Source organism: Sturnira hondurensis, unplaced genomic scaffold, assembly GCF_014824575.4.
Source record: "Sturnira hondurensis isolate 20B ecotype Veracruz unplaced genomic scaffold, ASM1482457v3 Scaffold0014384, whole genome shotgun sequence".
NCBI classification, from domain to species: Eukaryota; Metazoa; Chordata; class Mammalia; order Chiroptera; family Phyllostomidae; genus Sturnira; species Sturnira hondurensis.
Genome location: NW_028087015.1, coordinates 25,842,371 through 25,858,616, shown reverse-complemented (window position 1 = coordinate 25,858,616; position 16,246 = coordinate 25,842,371). Strand labels below are relative to the sequence as shown.

Below are 16,246 nucleotides of genomic sequence, written 5' to 3'. Positions count from 1 at the left end.
AGAAATTAGCTAACACTTAAGTGTTTTCTATGTGTCAGGCACCCTTTTGTAGGTGCTTTATAGGTCTTAACTAACTTAGTAACAAGTTCAATGCTATTGGATAGGAAACACTATTTTCTGCATTTAACAGATAAAGAACTTCCACACAGGTAGTAAGCTGTCAAGGCTGACCTAGTGCTGCAGACCTGCCTGCTAGACAGTTCCTGGTATATTGAAGGCAAATCCAGCTGGACCTGGGGAGGGCCGTAGAAGTCTTTGTTGATAGAGTTAACAGTCGATGTTGGTATAGCAATGATTTTTGTATTTGATCTTCTCTATGACTCTTGTAATTATGTGTTAGATATGGTAGCCAGTATTTAATAGTTCAGCATTTAGTATGAGTGAGGCCTTATTGTAAGAATGTCATATCTATCAATGCATTTAATAATCTTTACAACTCTTGAGAAAGGAATTGTTGTGTCCACATTGCATAGTGGAAGAAATTGAGGTATTTGTTAATTTTGTCCAATGACCCAACGTTGGTAAATGTCAAAGCTTGGGTTGGAATGCTGGAGATCTGGCTCCGGAGTCATGTACCTGCTATTCAGGACTGCAATTACTGTCAATGTCAAATGAGGTGGCCAGCATTATGGCTGGATAATGTATACCAGCTCATGGGCCACACTGTTTTATTCTTTGATGTTTTAGATGTCTGTAAGAGCTAACCATATAAAATAAGGAAAGAACTAGTCTTTTCCCAGGAGTTTTTTAAAAATCTACATTTCTTTTAATTAGACTATAAACCTCAAGTGATCAATACCAGCAAACTGACACAGATGGGGACATTTGGTACCCAGAACTCAACCTTGTCACTAGGGGGACCTGATAATAGAATTAGGCTCAGTTTAGGTCCTGAGGGAGGGTCCATTCTGGTAGGTGAGGCATGGTATTTAGGCAGTAAGACAAGAGCAATAGAGCCCAGAGCAGTCTTGTTGAGGCAGGAGAAATGTAAGTGAACAGTCAAGGTGAGAGAAGACTGTTAGGAGGTAGTAAAGACTAGGGCTGAATTTCAGGGCAGGCACTCTGGGTGTGTGTGGTGAGGGTGGGAGGCAAGAACCAAGTGAAGTCTTTTATAGTGGTCTGGAAGGAGGCAGTCCTGGGAAAATGGTAGAAGCTCAGGTTCTAGTACTGGGGCACCACAAGAGAGCCAGACTGTCAAATGTCATCTTAGTCCCATGGTATTGGGCCATATCTCTTTAAAAATTCATATTCCAACTACTAAGGCTTAGCCTAATTACTGGGAGGAGGTCTGCACCTAAGGAAGGGGGAGGCTTTGGAAAAAAAGTGATTTCTCCTCTATCAAGGGGAAGCCTTATGATATCCTCTTTCAAACGTTAACCAATTATTTTTCATAACTATGGCAATTATTTCTAGATTTAGGTACATTCCCTTGGTTGTGTTTACAAGGTTCCAAATTGGTTCTTGAGGCAGAGTGAAGACAGTATTCCTGGACATACTGTCTGCTTACGCAGAAATAAAAATTCTGAAAGGAGAGAAAAGTCATTTGTATCAGTAGTAGTATTCATTATCGGAGGTTGTCATTTAGTCGGGTTGGACATGGCATAACATCAGTGATCCGGATGCAGGCATGAACGGAGCAGAAGAGGGATGCGTGTGAGCCCAGACAGCAGGGAGTCCACAATGATTGCTCTTTGCCACCGGGGACCATTATGTGGTTTTCCAGCATACCCTTAACCCTTACATTCCTGAACCCTTACAAAAGAAAGAGTGAATGAATAAGTCAGGTGAACAACAAAGGCGAACTGAGGTGGAGGACACATGTTCCCCTGATAATTCACAATGCGCTAATGGCCCCAAGTAGACTAAAACCATTTTACGATCCCACACATTTGGTGTTCGTACGCACCCTGGTTCTGCATCATCCTTCCCTTGGACAAAATGGCAACTGATGTGAAAGCTGGGACCTCTTTCTATATTGTTCATCTCGTGCATGACACATCCACAAATGTTGCTGTAGGATGGTGATGTGATGGAAGGAACAAGGAATTTGTAATCAGAGGACCTGACTATGGGTGCTAAAGCTATTGCTTAGGGATGTGTCTCCAGTGGGCGAGTCCCTTCACCACTCTGAGCTTCAGTTTTCTTATTTTTGAAATGCCTGTTCCAGATGTAAGTCATTACTCTGTTCCAGAGTTTAGGATGAAGCCAAATGAGTCTGCTTGCTTTCCCTACTCCCTGTGTGTCCCAGTGTCTTTTTCAGACTGTTCCTTTGACATAGTGTACCTTTCTTTTTAATCATCTCTGCTTATTAAATCTTACCCATGCGTCAAGGCTTAGTTCAATTATTTCCTACTTCAGACTCAGGTCTAACACTAATTGAGTGTTTTCTTAAGGGGCAGGAGTAGTGAGCTGCTTCACATATTTTACCAAATACAACGACCGAGACTGTGCAGTAAATGATATTTAGATACATCTGTTTATTCTACCCTGAGTTTTTCAAAAAGGATTTGAGAAGACCAGAAGGGCCAGAGGTCAGTAATGTTTTATTTTATTTTTTCATTTTGTAGATAGTAAAACTGGGTTGAAACAATTTGTAGAACAAGAGTTAGGTAAAGGCATGATTAGATTCCACCTCAGAATTTTGACTACTGGTCCAGCTTTGTCGTATTTGTCAAAGTTTTATGAAGGTAGCTGACTCCTTAAGTTTGGTCTGTCTTTCTGTACTACCGTAATCCTTTAATACTCATGCATTGCTCTCTTATTTACATGATCTTACAAATCTTACTTGATGCCTCTCTCACAAGTCCTTTGAAGGAAGGAAGGAGAACTGGGGCTTGAGGATCTTAGTATTATAATGCCCCCCACAGAGACTTGCATAAAATAAACACTCAATAATAGCTGCTTTTCATGAATACCTGGTACTTCCCCAAGCCAAACTTTGAGTAAGCAGCAGCCATTTCCCCCACGTTTGTCTGATAGCAAGTGCATCCGTGCCCACGGTTTGGTAATCACTGTATACCAATGACACATATATAGTAAATAATACTTTATGTAATTTCAGGCTCAGTGTCTTCTGAATCTGATTAAGCTGTGCCATTACATTCTTTTCTTTCTGGAAATTAATGGAAAATAAGCAATACATTATCCTAAACTTTTTAAAAATTAGTTTGTTAGCTGAAAGATGAATTTTTTTGTTTATGATGTTATTGTCAACACTTGAATTAAGAATGTACGATATTAATCAGAATGTAGGAGCTATGTGTGTAGGGATCTTGCCTGTCATTTTCAGAGCTATATCACCAGTATTTGTAGTAATAGTAGATGTTTGAATGGGCGATGAGGCTGTAGTTTTCATCGGACGATGAACTATTTTTTAAATTTAGGATTTTATTTTTTTAGAGAGAGAGGAGGGAGAACAAAAGAGAGGGAAAGACACACTGATGTGTAAGAGAAACATCAATCCATCACCACCAATCTGCCCCCAACCAGGGACCTGGCCTACAACCCAGGCATGTGCCCCGACAGGAAGTCAAACCGGTGACATTTTGGTTTGTGGAATGATGCCCAACCCACTGAGCCACACCCCTTTGACTCTTTTGATAATATATTAGGATTAAATTTTATAAGAGACTATCATATAGGTTACATCTTTTGATCTACACAACCCTGTAAGTTACTTAAGAATTTTATTACTTTCATTTTACCAAAAAAAAAAGCTGAGACTCAAAGAGATGAAATGACTCCAGAAACCATCTACCTAAGCAGTAGCATGTGAACAAGACTTGAATACAAGTATTCTTTCTGCAAATTCAGCATTCTTTCCGTGTTTCACATAATTGGTAAAGAATATAAACATAGCATAGAATGTTGGCCAGGGCAGTCATGTCAGATACCTTTGTAAAGGCTAGAAAGCTACACATAATAAATTGAAGTGACTTTAGCATCTGAAAGATGGCACCCCTGAAGGAAGCAGTGCTATGGAGTTTGGTAAGAGAGCCTGGATTTGAGGCAATTCTGAATGGTCCTTTCAGCCTTACGCTAGGAGAAAAACTCAGTACAGCAACTTAATTCTTCACATTCTTCCTTTGCCCCTTATTTTCCAGCTTGTCTGAACCATAGGCTATTTAAAGCTTCCGATTTTTACCAGTCTTCTCAATGTCCTTTTGTTCTCTGTAGTTTTTATTCTTACCAGCTGAAAAGAACCAGCTGACTTCTTTGGTATTTTTATACCTTTGTGCTTTAGTGTTTTCTTCCAGCGGTTTCCAACTGCTGCCCAACTGCGTGTGCTGTGACTGCTGCTTCTAGCTGGAGACATCTGCTTCTCAGGAGGTTCTTTTCTTCCTCTCATTCCCAGTTATAATCTTTATGTGCCACTGCCAATGTACAGCGTCAGATCTTGTCCCTGGGAGAATGAAGGCTCTGTTTTCAGCCTCTGAATTCTCCCATGGAAGGTAATGTGAGTTTTAAGTTGCATTCATATATTAGATATCTTCAAGTCTAAGGTCCTTAATTACTCATAAAGCACAGTTGTTCGAGACCTAGCCAGGTGTCTCAGTTGGTTCGAGCATTGTCTTGTACTCCAAAAAGTTGTGGGTTCAGTTCTCTGTCAGGGCACATACCTGGTTGTGGGTTTGATCCTCAGTGGGGACATGTATGGGAGGCAACTGATGGATGTCTCTCTCTTCTCCCCATTGTCCCCCTTTACCCCCTCTCTCCCCCTTCCTCTCTCTAAAAGCAATGAAAAAATGTCTTTGGATGAAAATTAAAACAAAATAAAGCACAATTATGTTATAAAAGCACTCATTTGAAGCCCTATAAAGTCTAGGAATAATTGTCTATGGGGGTAAAGAAAAAACAGGGGAAAAATACTGGAAATAACTATTTCCTGTAAAGTCATTTTTGGCTTTACATGCTCCCTTCCTGCTTTTTTCTTCTGATCCAAGTCAGAGTTCACACAGCCCGTGACTGGACAGCACTGTCTCTTCTACAGCCTACCCAGAGGAATGATGGCTTGGATTGGACCAGCATCCACAACTGGCTGCCTGCAGGCTGTATTTGGCATGGATAATGTGCTAAAATAATGGAATTAACTGAGAAAATTTAAAGAGTGCGAGATTTCGGATATGATTCTGAGTTTCTGGCTTTTTAGAGAAAAGGGAAGGTATGGTGGAACATGGCTCACATTTTCATGTGTCATCAGTGCGCTGGGGCTGTACGGGTTCTGGGGGTGAACTGGAGGGTGGAATTGAACCCTCTCTGCACTTACATGCCTGACTGTCCCTACGGGCTCCCTCAGAGAGCTCCAAACAGCTAGTAGCTTCCTCCATTCCTACCTGTCTTCCTCCTTCCCCTTAGTATTATATTGGCCAATAGTTAGCTAAATTTATTTTCAGACATGTATAATTTGCCTCTTTTTGAGCATTACTAAAAACACCCATGGTCAAGGTATCTTTCACTATAAGCCCAGAAAAAATATAGAAGGAAATATTTTAAAGTGTTCTATTTTAAATTATGGAAAATATGGCATTAGCATCATTGTTTTCATTATCAAACTTTTAATGGAAGGAATTTTTGACCTGGAGCTAGAAGACCTGGTTTTGAGTTCTGGATTTTTCTACTTAACTACCTTTGACCTTGAGGAAGTCATTTAACTTCTCTGAACTTGTTTCCTAATCTTTGCAATGGGGATGTTTATGTGTGCCAGCCTCATGGTCATGTATATCACACATGATTATGGGTATGAAAGTTCTTAGTATGCCATAGGGCACTTTGCAAAGGTGAAATATTTTATGGAGAAGTGGAGCAACAGCACTTGGTTTCTTTGGGAGCTTGGAGTTTGGTTGCAGACACAGGACTTACATACAAAGTAGATAACAGCCGAAAGTATCCTTCTGCCTACAAAGTACGAAGGCATTAAATGTTATCAGACCTGAGAAAAAAAGTGCACAATTATGCACTTAAAATTAAAAAGACATGTATATTATTCCTTCTATTTATTAATTCATTTACTCCACAAACATTTCTTCTACATTTACTCTGTGACAATAAGGCATACTAAGTGCTGGAGATAAAGTATTGAAATGGAAAGCCTAGGCTCCTGCTATTATAGAAATTTATTCTAGTAGGGGGAGAGAGGGATAATAAACAGGTCAGTATAATTTCAAATATTGTTAAGTTTCATGAAGAAAATAAATATAGGTTTTATGACAGAGCTGATGAGCAGAGCCATTCTCATTATGTCTCATGCCATGTTGCTTTTTAAATTTTTATCATGATAAAATGCACATAACATAAAATTTATCATTTTAATAGTTTCAGTGGAATTCATTACATTCATAATATTGTGCAATCACAACACTGTACATTTTGAGAACTTTTTTGTTATCCCAAACAGAAACTCTATACCCATCAAACAATAATGCTCTGGTTCTTTCCCTCAGCTCCTAGTGATCTCTATTCTATTTTTCTGTCTCTATTATAGAGACAGAAATTTGTCTATTATAAATATCTCATATAAGTGGAGTAATACAACATTTTTACTTTTGTGCCTGACTTATTTCACCTATCACGTTTTCAAGGTTTATCCATGTTGTAACCTGTATCAGAATTTTATTCATTCTTAACACTGAATAATATACTGCACATACACATCATGGTGCTTATCTGTTCACAATATTACCTATTTTAGTATGATTTGGTAATAAGTCTAATTTGTGGAATACTTTACAGAGCACCAAAATATCCATTATACGTGCATGGCAAGAACAGTGCTAACTGAGGGGTTGTTGGTAAATTGTCACAAAACTGTGGTGGCATCCGATACAGCTGTTTTATATAGCGTTCTCTCTGATAAATCCTGAAATCTGGCTACCATCAGTGACGTAAGAGCATATGCATAGGGGAGAAGTAAGTTCAGTGGTTTCCAGCAGACATGAAGTGACAGTGGCTACAGTGTGGGCCACTCCTACCTGTCCTCCTACTGCAGGACTTTCTTCTACTTGAGGTATTTTTTGAATGTTTTTTTTCTAAAAAGATTTAGGTTCCATATACATTTTTCGAATATTTGTTCTAGATCTGTGAAATATGCCATTGGCATTTTTAATAGGAATTGTGTTGAATCTATAGATTGCTTTGGGTGGTATGGATATTTTAATGATATTAATTCTTCTTTTCCATGAACATGGTACATGCTTCCACTTATTTGTATCTTCCTCAGTTTCTTTCTTCAGTGTCCTATAGTTTTCCAAGTATAGTTCTTTTACCCTCTTGGTTACATTTATTCTTATCAATGGAACAGAACAGAGAGCCCAGAAATCAACCCATCCTATATGGCCAATAAATATTTGACAAAGGAGGCAAGAGCATACAATGGAGTAAAGACAGTCTCTTCAATAAATGATGTTGGGAAAATTGGACAGGTACATGCATAAAAACGAAACTAGAATACTCACTTGTACCATACACAAGAATAAACCCAAAATGGATAAAACACATACATGTAAGTCATAAAACCATAAAAATTTTAGAGGAAAAATAGGCAGTAAAATCGCAGACAGCTCTTGTAGCAATATTTTTGCTGATAGGTCTCCTAGGGCAAAGGAAATAAAAGAAAAAAAAACCAAATGGGACTATATCAAATTACAAAGTTTTTGCACAGCAAAGGAAATCACCAGCAAGTAAAAGACAACCCACTGTATGGGAGAACATGTTCACCAGTGGTGCATCTGAAAGTGATTAATTCCCAAAATGTACAAAGAACTTATAAAACTCCACTCCAGGAAGAAAAACAACCCAATTAAAAAATGGGAAAAAGACTTGAAAAGATGCTTCTCCAAAGAGGACATATAGAGGGCCCATAGACATATGAAAAAATGCTTAACATCACTAATTATCAGAAAGATGCAAATTAAAACCACAATGAGATATTATCTCAGACATGTCAGAATGTCCATCATCAATAAATCAACAAAGAACAACTACCTGTGAGGATGTGGAGAAAAGGGAACCCTAGTGCACTGTTGGTGGGAATTCAGGCTTGTACAACCACTGTGGGAAACAGTTTGGAGTTACTTCAAACAATTAAAAATGGAACTGCCTTTTGACCCAGTGGCCCTATTTCTGGAAATATATCCTAAGAACCCCAAAACACCCAAAGAATATATGCAATCCTAAGTTCATAGCAGTATTATTTACAATGGCCAAGATCTGGAAATAGCCCAAGTGCCCAAGTAGATGAGTGTATTAAAGAAACTGTGGTGCATTTACACAATGGAATATTAGGCAGCCATAAAAATGAAGGAGATCTTACATTTTGTGAGAGTATGAGTGGACCTGGATATTGCTATGCTAAGTGAAATAAGTCAGCCAGGAAATATATACCATATGATCTCACTTACATGTGGAATCTAATGAACAAAATAAGCTAATGAACAGAATAGAAACAAAGGTATGGGTACATGGAACAAACTGACAGCTGTAAGAAGGGAGAGGGAAGAGGGGACTGGATGAAAGAAGGTGAAGGGACTAGCCAAAGCTCATATATGCATAACCCATAGTCACAGACAATAGTGTGGCGATGGCCAGAGAGAAGGAGGGCTGGGGTCTGGGTGGAGGTGAGCAAAGGATGGAGGAACATGGGAACACCTGTAATAGTGTCAACAAAAAAATAAAGAAAAATAAAATAGATAATAGGCTTCTACTACCACCATGGGACATAATTTCACAGTTTAATCAATATTACCATTGGGAAAATTTCTTAAAGTTGCACAGATAACCACTTGAGTGCTACTTTGCAGCGTGATTGCTTACTGTTGGAAAATACTGGGTTGGCCAAAAAGTTTGTTTAGTTTTTTCCATAAAATAAAATACACATTTCATTTTCACCAATAACTTTATTGATTTGGATATTTTGAGTATGTGAGCTATCTCCCACGTGGCGTAATATTAATTGTTCTCAATTAATGTCTTGATTTTATTGCTGTCAACTTCAACTGGTCTGGAAAATCGTGGAGCATCATCCAGCAAGAAATCTCCAGCGCAAAACTTTGCAAACCACTTTTGACACATTCAGTCACAGCACCATCTACATACACTGCACAAATCTTTTTTTTCTTTTTTGCGTTTCACTTGTGTTTTTACTTTTCTTGAAATAATAAAGTGTGATATGCCAAAATGTTATATATTTCCTTCCATCTTCAGTATTAAAATGATTATATTAAAATTCACCAAATATGACACATTTTTTAAAAAAATGCATGCTGGTATGACAGCTGTCACAATACAATCTAACAAATTTGTTTTGAATGAAGTTAAAGACAAGCACTACTAGAGCCATTTTGCATAAAAAAACAAACAAACATTTTTTGGCCACCATAATACCTGCTTTTTGACTGAGGCAGCCAAGTTCATTCATAAACAAAATATTAGGAGTGGAAAGAAACAGTTGATGGCAAAGAGAAGGTAGAGTTGGTGTATACAATAGGCCCTCAAATAACATCTTTTCATTCAAGGTCATTTCCTTATAATGCTGATGAGATGCCATAGCTAATTGATTGTTCATATCAATTAGCCTTTGGTAAAATTGGTTTTGTTATATGTCATTAAGCTTAGTGTCACAGAACTTACCGCCTATGTCAGGTGAGGACTTACTGTATTTTGTGATTGATTTTATTCAGGATAGAAAGTCCCAGATGTTGGAAAGGGTTGAAAAAGTGAGATTTTGATAAGGACCTGCCATCTTGTTGCAAAGGAACAGGCTGAAAGAATATATTACAGAACTTTCTGTGGACCTGGGTTTATAGCACATAGTGGTTGCCACTTTTCTTCTTAGTTTAGCTCTGAGTTGCTTAAGCTATTAACTGAGAATTGGTTATAGTACTTCACTATGTTAGACAGTGATAATGTTCCATTTTTGCTCACAAGGAACTCAATGTATATGAGATTATGTACAAATATCAAATACATAAAAGAATGTGTGTAAATTATAGTTATAAAAACACAGGTGTCAGCATCATGCATTGTGAAGCTGTACTCGGAGGTTAATGCTGGTACACGTGGCTGTCCCAAAACATTACTTAAACTATTATTCTTAGAACAAAGTGCAGGCAGATTCTAATGAACTAGATTAAGCAGCCTCTTCTTGAACCTCTTTTTATTGGTTTCTTTTTATTTCCTCTATGTCTGAGGACATAGAATGGCACATCTTTAACATGTGGGTGTCGTTGTCCTTTCATGTCTCATTTGCTTTTATAATTTTTGATGGTAAGGTGGAATGGATTAATGTTTGTGCCTTTTGGGGCCTGAGGGGAAACCTTCATATTTTAGCCTTTCAGTTCACTTACCTCTGAGAAGGCTGTGTGTGGAGGAGAGGTAAGTTATTTGTGATGGTTTATTGGTAAAGGTGTCTTGTCTCCTGATTTCATGCTGTTACCTAGTTAGTGTCTGATGGCATACTGGCCATACTGGATGACTGACTTGATGGAGGGAAGAATCCCTCATACCTGTAGCTGTAGCCACAGTGAGAATAGGTATCCTTCTTGGACCACAAATTTTATTCTAATAAAGAACCCTTAGTCCTAGCTGGTGTAGCTCAGTGGATTGAGCATGGGCCTGCAAACCATACGATCATGGTTTCATTCCCAGTCAGGGCACATGCCTGGGTTGCAGGCCAGTTCCCAGCAGGGGACTCATGAGAGGCAACCATACATTGATATTTCTCTCCCTCTCTCCTTCCCTTCCCCTCTAAATATAAATAAATAAAATATTTTTTAAAACCCGTAAAGATTAATTTTTTTCATTCTCATTTATTCTCATTCTCATTCTCATTTATTCTTTGGCTCCTTTGCTATCATGAAGGAAAAGTGCTGGGGTGGAGTGGGTGTCTTTCGTGGTCTCATTTCCCAAGAAAATACGTGCTCTAAAGTAAAAGGAAGAAAAATATGTAACCAGTGACAGTGGTAATAAAGTAGATAAATATTTAGAATTGATTTCATGACTGTAAGTTATTTGCTTTAATAACTATAAAAGTTTTATTTAAAAAGGAAAGAAAATGTTTCATTATGGACCCTGTCTGTGGAACTTAGATATTGTGTGCAGAGCTAGCTCTGTTTTTTTTTTTTTGCCATAAGAATCACAAAATTCAATGCTAGGATTATGATTTAGCTACCTATATAAGGGTCCATAGGACTAAAAGTTTTCTTTCTTATTCTATTCAGCGGTACTCCATCCAGCCAAGAGTTGTGAAATGCAGCCATCTCTGTATCAGTCAGGAGTGGGTGCTTTGTGGGTTGTCTACACGTTGCCTGTCTCCTACCGCCTGTCACTGGCCACTGTGTGTGACAGAGCATCACTGATGCTGTAAGAGGGTAGGACCAAGTAAATCCAGATTGTTGTAGCTGTGGACATTGTGCCTGAAGTTTTTATAGGAGAGGAGATAGAATTGTATACACTAGGTTTCTTTCAATTAAATCACTTTATTACTTTTTAAATTTGAGTTTCATTACACTAAAATTAGCTTATGACTTATAGTTTGACATCATACATTGCTTGTAACAAGGGGCTTAGTATGAAATCTCATTTTGATTATACCACATAATCATACTATCTTTTTTTTTCCTTGGGGAAGAACAGATTTAGATCCTGGAAGCAATAGTTAATAATTAAAAAGAAAAAAGCAAATGGTAAGGATAGGGGCACTGAATACAAGACAAATACAGAGAAAGACTATAGTTTAAGGTTAATATTTTGAAGTGCAAAAAGATATAAAATTTAAACCTGAGAGATAAACTACCCTCAAACTACCTGCAATTATTTGGAAAGTAATGAAATGACTCAGCAGGGAATATATGAATGAAGAATGAGATTTGTGTTGTCTCCGTGATGCCTTGTAGTTCTTATAAGATAAAAACGGAGATCAGTCAACTGGTTATTCCTTATCGAATAAAGAAGGTTATCACAGAATAATTTTAAATAACTTCCCATTCAGAGCTAGCATTTCTAGATTGCTTACTATGTGTCAGGATCTGTGCTTAAAACTTCAAAATAAATTAACTCATTTAACAGCCCAACACCTCTCTGAGGCAGGTATTGTTATTATCCACATACAATGGAAGAAACTGAGGCTTTGGAAAATTAAACAGCATGTCCCTAACAGCTAGTATGTAGTGAAATCTTGACATTCAGTGGCTGAATTCAAATCTCATGGTGTTAATTGCCATACTAGACTAAATCTGCTACATTTTCAATCAGAATATACAATTTAGGATCTTCAAAATTAGCCAGCAGAATTGCAGGCAAATTGAAGACGTAGCTTTCAGACATCTCTTCTTGGACCTACTTGTAGAAGATACTCAACCATGAAATAAAGGAAGATTTCATTGTAGTCTCTACTGTTTTCTATGAAATTTTAAGCTTATTTTTCTCTAGATAAGCATGTTTCAATATAGAAGTCAATGTTTCTTGCTTAATATAATATAGTTGAAAACTAGAGTAGAGTTGACAGATTTGGCAACTAAAATTATAGGACACCTAGTTAAATGTGAATTTCAGATAAATTGAAGAAGGGGGTAATTTGTAAAGTATATAAGGAACTTCTAGAACCTAATAGCAAGGGAAAAATTTGAAAAGAATAGACATCTTTCCAAACAAGACATGCAGGTGGTCATTAGGTGCATGAAAATGTGCTCCCATCACAAATCACCAGGGAAATGCAAATCCAAACGACGAGGAGCAATCACCTCACACCTATCAGGATAGTTATTATTAAAAAAAAACCAAACATGTGTTAAAAGATAACACATGTTAATGAAGATGTGGGGGATACCAACTCCTTAGACTCTGCAGGAATGTAAAATGATGCAGCCACTAAGGAAAACAGTATGTAAATTTATCAAAAAATTAAAAATAGAACTACCATATGATCCAGAAGAATTGAAATCAAGATCTTAAAGAGATATTTGTACTCCCATGTTCACTGCACCATTATTAGCAGTAACTGAGATATGAAAACCGTCCAAATGTCTGTTGATAGATGAATGGATAAAGAAAATGTAGTATATACTTACAATGGAATATTATGCAGCTGTAACAAAGAAGGAAATCCTGCCATTTGTGATAACATGGATGAACCTGGAAGACATGCAAAGTGAAATGAATCAATCATAAAGGAAGAACACTACATGATTCCCCTTATATGAGATCTCTAAAATAGTCAAAGTTAGAGAAGAAGAAAATGGAATGGAGGTTGCCAGGGGATAAGGGGAGGAAGAAATGGGCAGTTGTTCGATGGGTATGAAGTTACAATTATAAAAGATGGATGGGTTCTAGAGATCTGCTGTACAACCTTGTGTGTGTAGTTAATAATGTGGTGTATACTTCAAAATGTGTTAAGAGTGTAGATGTCATGTTAAATGTTCTTAACTCTCCCCCTCCCTCTGCCACCCGCCACCCACCAACACACAGACAACAAAGGGATGCATAGAAGCTTTTGGAGGTGATTGATATCTGTGTGATATCTGATATGTGTGTGTATGCCTTGACTGTGGTGGTGGTACCATGGGTGTTTGCATCCTAAGACATTGACTTGTATATATTAAATATGTACAGTGTTTTTGCATGCCAATTATATCTCACTGAACCTATAGCAAAAGGTAGATTCCAATTTAAATGGGCATTCTGTGTTTTATCTGACAACCCTGTCTGAGGTTGCCACTTCGGCTGTAGCAGTTCCATTAGGTCTGATTTCAACAGGCTGTTGTCTGGTACACAATGGACACTCGGTTATAGATATTTCAACTCTTTACCAGATTATGCAGTGTGTATACATGGTAAAAGGCATGCCATTTAAAAAATAATCGCACCCTGGCTGGTGTAGCTCAGTGGATTGAGCTCAGGCCTGCAAACCAAGGGATCGCAGTTCAATTCCCAGTCAGGGCTCATGCCTGGGTTGCAGGCTAGTTCCCAGCAGGGGATACATGAGGGGCAACCATACATTGATATTTCTCTCCCTCTCTCCTTCCCTTTTCCTCTAAAGAGAAATAAATAAAATCTTAAAAAAAGAGATCACTATATAGTCCACAGGGCACAGTAATGAGATGCAATAGTATTTCCTTTGTCCAGTAACTTGGCAATTTTCTTTTGATAATTTTAGATAATTAAAAATTAGAATTTCATTTTAGCCTTTTTAAGTGCACACCTGTAAAAATACATCCCATACCTTTGGGACCCATCACAGAGTAGGCAAAGCATTTTCTAACCACTGTTGTGATGAGACCTGAGCCAATGGGCAGAAGATTTAGACTCAAGACTCTCCTCTGCCTCTTATTACTTGTCTCCAAATTATTTTTGCAGATTCTATATGTGATCTGGGAGTATTAATACAAACAGAACTTACTTTTATGAGAATTATTAAGAGCTATTATGAGGATTCAATGATATATTGAATGGACGAGTACAGTTTAGGCCAGTACATTTGAAACTATAAAAACATAAATAGTAATATTAATAACTTTGGTTATCATGCTGTGCTCTACATATCTCTAGAGGCATTTGAGCAATATTTGTTCTTATACTTAATGATTCTAGAATGCTGTACATTTATAGATTTGATGTCTATTCTGATATCCAAGTATCAATGTTCACTTTGCAGAGCCATCAGAGTACTGTTAAATAATCTTATTTCTTTTTTACCTTGTTGCTTCACATTCTTAGCTGCTAATTCAATAGACTTAGAATAGATTCATAAAAGTAGGTTCATTTTTCACTCATGATGAAAACACATGAGCTCTTTTATTTGTTGTTCAAAGACTTTTTATTCCCTACTCACGCCTAGCCAGGAGGCTGTGTTCCAGATATTGCTAATACTATATAATAACAGTTACAGTGTAAGTGTATATTCTGGCTTTGTGTTAAAGGCTTTATACACATTGTATTTATTCCTTACAACAGTCCTACCAGTGTAATAGTATTAATGCATTCCATGTGTGAGCATGAAGGCTCAAGTTGTTAAGCAAACTTGACCAAGCTAGGATCACACTCAGGCAGCTATTTTTGGCTCACAAGCCCATGGTCTAATAGGAGGACCTTTGAAGGAAGAGTGACACCTCTGATTTACCATATGTCTTCTATTAAGTCCGAACTGTCACATGACTTCTTGTTAATTATAATGACATTCCTCTATGAGAAAATAGGTAACATTCCCATTTTAGGGATAAAGAAGGAGGGTAAATGGTTCGGCAGTGATAACAACGCACAGCGCTGAGGTTTAGTTCAGCCCTGATCGTTTCAGCTGTTTTCCTAGTGCTCTCCTAATCTCAAATGATTGCTTTATTCTGCTTATGATGTTTTGTCTGTTTGGGGTATTAGCGCTTAGGGTTTTAGAATATTGTATGCTTCTGGAGAAATCATTTAAATGACAATACATTTCTATTTCCTATTATTATAGTCTGTAGGTGGCAAGGGCATTTGTATAAAATCAGCACTTTGACTGTACATTGCTGAGCATAAAGGAAAAGCACCCCGGGGCTTTTGTACTCACCCAAAGTGCAGTATTGTGGGGAAATAAATGGAAATATAAAATTTGGGTTAAGAAAGGAGGCAATTGTGGTTCTTAAATGAGAGTTATATTCGCTGCCGGTCAATCTTTAGAAATCAATGGAGATTTCTTGGCTAAATCTCCAGGGTTAACTTTTTAACAAAATGGAACCCGAAAAGTAGATTTATCATGAAACGATGTTGTATCAAAAAAGATGAGAATTTTAAAACAGTTGTTTCAATTCAGGAAAATTTCGACAAGTGATTTAGTTTTCAATCTTTGCTCTAAAGCTACCCAAGAAAATATGAACTAAGTGCTTTAATCAGATGGCTGACATATAAAAATCCAACTCCATAAACTTTTAATGATAATTTATAAGATGGGAAGTCCAGATTCAAATTGTTCAACAGGAAGATTCTAATTCAAATAATGTACATGATTAAGTGTGGTGTGGAATACTATAATGTGATGATATTGGGTGTATAATGTAAACTAAAAACAAAATGAATAAATGTAATAAAAATGACTAGACTTGATCACCTCAGCTTTTGTATAATATAACACACAATGTAGGATTATTGGTAGGGTTACATGATTATCTCTTAAATTTGTTACTGTGTGTTCTTACATATACAAAATACATACATACATGAGCCCCTTATATTTTGATACATATCTATCTCCACTTAACATCTACCTAATAACATCTACCTATCT

General features: G+C 37.3%; 1 protein-coding gene and 1 pseudogene across 1 annotated transcript in view; one reads left to right on the top strand and one right to left on the bottom strand.

Moving 5' to 3' along the window:
* The window catches only part of LOC118998853 (heterogeneous nuclear ribonucleoprotein A1-like), a 45,334-nt pseudogene extending 40,986 nt beyond the window's left edge, over positions 1-4,348 (bottom strand).
* Positions 1-16,246, top strand: part of TAFA2 (TAFA chemokine like family member 2) — a 443,544-nt gene that overhangs the window by 285,272 nt on the left and 142,026 nt on the right. The window lies entirely within an intron of this gene.